Source organism: Hyperoodon ampullatus (genome assembly GCF_949752795.1).
Source record: "Hyperoodon ampullatus genome assembly, chromosome: 2".
NCBI lineage: Eukaryota > Metazoa > Chordata > Mammalia > Artiodactyla > Ziphiidae > Hyperoodon > Hyperoodon ampullatus.
The window spans coordinates 92,646,882-92,652,498 of NC_136915.1; positions in this window are offsets into that span (position 1 = coordinate 92,646,882).

Here is a 5,617-nt window from a genome sequence, read left to right on the forward strand (position 1 = left end):
ATAAAATAATGATCTTAATTTTTCTTTATGTTTTATACATCAAGGAAAGTATAATTTGATAATTACATAAATTTTTTATTAAGTAGTTTTATATTAAATATAAATTTTCTTTTATGATTACAAATATTGCCCTTTTTTCATTCTTACCTGGATACTGATGCACTTAACATTTTTTTTATAGTAATCTTATTTCTTGTAATTATTCTAGGAGTGGTTTTGATTGGCTATGAGTTTTGATGATTTTTTTTGTTGTCGATTTTGTTTTTGTTTTTGTGTTTTTTTAGTAGTGGGGGATTTTTCGCAGTTTAGGGAATTTGTATCCTTGCCCTAACTTAGTCTTCCAGTTTTGTGTCCCCCAATCTATCAGAATGTCACTCAATGGTGTAAATGTTTCTCATATAAAGTTATTCTCTTCCCTTAGTGAAATTAATTTCAGCTCTCTGTTAAGTATGAAAGTTTGATATGTTTTATTTAATTTGCTCTGATTGATACTCTCCTGTGAGTATGTAATAACAGTTTTATCTCAGAGTCATGTCTTTGTTGGAATGATGTTGTGAATCACAGCTTCTTCCCTTTTACTCGTAGCTTTGTGAAATAAGGTAAATGAGAAACTTAAAGATAGGAAGAAGAATGAGAATGTGAACCCTGGAACATGTTAGCGTTTAGATGTCAAGTGGTAAGAAAACATCAAAGGAGGATGACTAGGAATAGGTAGAGCCAAATGAAGAAAAAAATCTCAACTAGGAAGGACTGATTAAACATGTCAGGTCTGTTAATGATGCAAGAAAGATGAGTTCTGAAGACAACTCTATTAAGTCTTGCTCTCTAGGGAAGTAGAGAAATGGACTGTTAATATGGGGGGGTATGGTATCAAGGTTTTTGTTTTTATTTTATAAAGATTGAAGATATAGCAGATTTATGTGTTAATAGGACTAAGCTAGTAGAGAACATGATGTGGAGGAAGGAGAGGAATATTGCTGGAGCCATAGATACGGTGTACAAATAGAAGGGTTAGTTTTAAAGACGGGTGTGTAAACAGCTCATTAATAGCAGTGGAAGGAAGGACAGATTATATAGGTCTAGATATTTGCAGTTTAGTACATATAGTGGGAGCATATAAAAGTTTTGTTACATTTTGTCAGTGAAATAGGAAGCAAGGTCATGAAGTAGAGGGAAGAAGTGTTGGGGAAAAATGTGTTGGATTGAGGAAAGAAAAGAAGATGTAAAAATAGATGTTTAGGAAAGTGAGAGAATGAATAGACGACTCTTAGAAGAATTGCTAGATGTTACTTAAAATGCATACTTGAAGTCCATGGTTATTAATTTAAGTGAGATCAGTCAACATGGTTTTGTGTTTTTCTCAAGTTTAGCCTTGGTCCTATCATTGAGCAGACACAGAGTCAAATGATTAAAGTTAGAATTTTCCCAGGTGAATACAACAAAAAAGGAGAAAGGGAAAGGTGTTGATATATTCAAGAGAATGATGATAAAGGAGGGACATGGAAAGTAATCCGGTAACGAGCAAATTAATAAAATGAAGGAGTTTGAGGCACAGTGGAGAAATGGTATGATCCATTGAGGTTGCAGTGTGGTTGAAGATGTAGTTAATTTCTAGAGGTAGGAAATTTGGGAGGTTGAAATAAGAGAAAGGGACTGAAATTGACAGTATTAGAGTACAGTAATTAGTGACTAAGTTCACATTCTAGAACGTGAACATGGTAGTTGAATGAAAGCGGGATCATGGAAAGAGATGAATTGAAGAAATTGAGAAACTCAGGTATTGAAAGGATCATCTAAGTGGATTTTGAAATTATCAAAAATTACGACAGGAGTAGTGAATCAAAAGCTAAAAAAATTATTCCTTAGAACATTTAGATCTGTCAGGTATGCCAAAAAAGAATATTTTTAAAAATCAACCTGAATAAAACTCTGGAGTCCCTATCCTTCCACAGTGACAGGAATTTCAGCCTAACTAGTTTACTGAGAAATAGTGTATTAAAGTGGTTTTACAGGTTTGGTTCTAAATTCAAATCTTGTGTGTATAGCTTAATTGCTTTATGGCATTGGGCAAGTTCTGTACCTTTTTTTCAGTTTCCATGGGGATAGTAAAAATACCTACCTCAGAGTTGTTGTAAAGATGATCAGATGAATATAAAATACTTAAAACAAACGTATATATAATATATATATATATTATATATATATTATATATATAATATATATATATAATCTGGCATTTATATTTCACATAATAATATATATATATATAAAACCTGGTATTTATATTTTATATATATAATCAAGTTTTCAATAAACATTAGCTGTCATGGTGGTGGTTTTGGTGGTTCTCAACTCACCTGGTCCTGAAGGTGATGTAAAAATTCCAAGGTCTTAGATAAAACTTCAGTCATCTTTCCACTCAACTCACCTGGTCCTGAAGGTGATGTAAAAATTCCAAGGTCTTAGATAAAACTTCAGTCATCTTTCCACCATGATTATCACTGAGATGCCCAGATTCTTCCTTGCCACACTTAGGGAGCATGAGACTATTTTGATAAGTTTAGGATCTTTGGTGTCTAGGAATTAACCTTTTTATGGATAACACACATTCCAACCCCATAACTACTTCATAAACTGAGCATGTGCCTCAAGTAAGTAAAATTAGAAAGATTTCTAGAACTTGTACAGAAACTGCCCCCAACCTATGAGTTTTTTAAAAAGTCATCATGGAAATGGAGAACTACTTATAATTTGATCCCACAGCAAAAGCCCTAATAGCTAGTCTGTCATTGAATTTTTCAGTTACTTTAAACAGTAAGTACCTTTTTCTTTTTGCTAGAGGGATTTGGCACACTGGCCAAGTGTGGGTCAAATATGTCACCTCTGAGGTGAGAAGTGAAGTTTCATATAAACCACATGAAAGGAGAGTTGGGAATGGACTTGTTCTCTAAAGGGAAAGCATAGCACTGAAATCAAAAGAGAAACTTAGGTATTAGGCAGGCAAAAGCAAATGTTTTACTACAATATACAGTATATAAAACTCTTAACTGCCGTGTGGTTGTTTTCCATTTATGCCTTTTACAAGGGCAGGGACTAGTGTATAGGGAGGGAGGCTCCTAGGGTGTAAAATTTAAGGAGGCATATGCTCTCAGAGTAACTTCACCCTGGTCATGGACAGAATCAGCATAATCCTGATTAGGTAAATCACCAAATAAAAAGTAGTAGCATACAAGTTGCTGTTTTAGATGATTTGGAAGGTATTTGCTGTTCAAATGAGACTCCTTCAAAAATCAATGTCAAGAGAGATTAAGTCTTTGAAAGGAAGTAAGGGAAAGGAATCAATACCTATTAAGTACCTAAAATTCAAAAAGCATAGTACTGAGTGCTTAGGTATAGTAATTTGATCTTTACCACCCTATAAGAAGAGAACACTTGCCTTTGTGAGTAATGGAGAAGTTTAATAAAATTAGTTAGATACTCTGTTACATTTAATTTCCTTTACTAATGCATGTAAAATGAAAAATAGAGACTTCAGTAGGACTATTCAGTAGAGATGAGAGCTAACTACATGTGTTAGGCACATAAAAGATAGAACTGATGATTCTCAGAAATAGAATTCCCACCCCAAGAACTTAAACTACTATATATTCTACTCTGGCATTTCCTGAAAGCAAACTGTAGTAGAGATACAGCAGTCACACAAAGACCAGTATAGGGAATCTAAAATAAACAACAAAGACTCACCGAATATGGAAAAAGTACCAGGAAAGAGAGATCCTTTACATACTAAGCATAAGCTTTAATGCCATGGGGAAAAACTGGGAGATCAAATGAGGTATCTATGATTTAATATACAAAGATTTAAAGGGATTATATTCTTTTAAAAATACATGTGTATATTTATACATATCAGAAATGAGTAAAAGGTATTTGACTACACAGGAAATTTTATTTTTTTGAATTATGGTGTAGCATCAATATACCACTTCTATACTACTTATATACCAGGATATTTGAAATCTAAGAATTCCAGAAGAAAATCTGAGCAACTGATTAATTTCTTTATTGTTTAAACCTTTTCAGAGCTTAATAAGATACACAAAATATTATATATTATTTATGAAGACATTGACTATCTTGCTATGGAAGAAAAAGGTGGAAGGGAAAGAAATTGAAGTTTGGGTAGTTCTGTGTATAATGGATTTTTCTTTAAAAAAGATCTGAAGACTATTTTGTCTAAATGTTAACATCTGTTAAATCTGGGGCTTGGGATATGGGGTCTGTTATATTTTTTTACACTTTTCTGTATGACAAATATATCACATCTTAAAAATAAAATAGTCAAACACCTCTAATCTAGTGTTTCTTAGCCATTTTTTGCCCTCCCCCCATCCAGGAGGATTTTTAGACTTTTTTTTCCCTAATCATCCTTTATGAAATTGTCATACCACAATATGATGTTATGTCTCTTTCTGAGCTGTGTGTATCCATCCTCTTGTTTAAAAAGAGTAAGATTTTTCTTCCTACCCAACCTCAAGAACTAAACAACAGTGAATAATTTAGAAGACAAATGATTCAGTATCACAAAACATTAAACATTAATAAGTTCAGAACTTTAAATCATACAATGTACATTCTCTGATTTTAGCTGATTAAAGCCAGATATTGGTAAAAGAAATATCTGAAAAAATGTTCAAGTTCCTAGATATTAAATAACATTTCTAAATTGTATATGGATCAAAGCAGACTTTTTTATAAGAGAAATTAGGAAATATTTGAATGTAAATGAAAATACAACAGAATTGGGGGGAATACAGCTAAGAGGAGGGTTTAAAGAGAATTTGGCTATATTAGACATATTAGAAAAGAAGAAAATAGGTTTAACCTTCTACCCTAAGGAACTAGAAAAAAGTAAATTAAGCACATAGCATGCAGAACAAGGAAATAATAAAAATAATCATAAATCAATGAACTTATAGACAGAAAACAGTTGAAAATATCATTGGAAACAGAGCTAGTTCCTGAGAAGATTAATAAAGTGGAAAAATTTCTAGCCTTACTGCCAAGGAAAACAACCCCTCCCCCTCAAATTGTAAGAAGATGATATTGGAATATTTTTTAGCAAATTTATTTCCATAAATTTGAAAACTTTGATGAAATGGGCCAATGAAAGTGTTAAACTACCAAAGCTTTTTAAGTAGGTAACCTGAACAATTCTATATCTAATAAATTTACTTTGTAGTTAAAAATCGCCCTGGAGGGCTGAATAGCTTCACTGGTGAATTCTGCCAAACATTGAATGAAAAAACCAACAATACTATACAACAGAACACTTCCAAGTTCATATTAAGAGGCCTGCATTACCCTGGTGGTAAACAAAAAAAAAAAAAAAAAAAAAAAAAAATTACAAGAAAACTACATATTCCTATTTCTCATATAGATGCACAAGTCCTCAACAAAATATGAGCAAGTTGAATCAAGATATACGTAAAAAGGATTTAAATCATGACCAAGAGAAGTTTATCTTAGAAAATGCAGGCTATTGAACCTTTGGAAATCAGTAAATGTAATTTATCCTATCAATAGACTAAAGAAGAAAAAGCATATGGTCATCTTA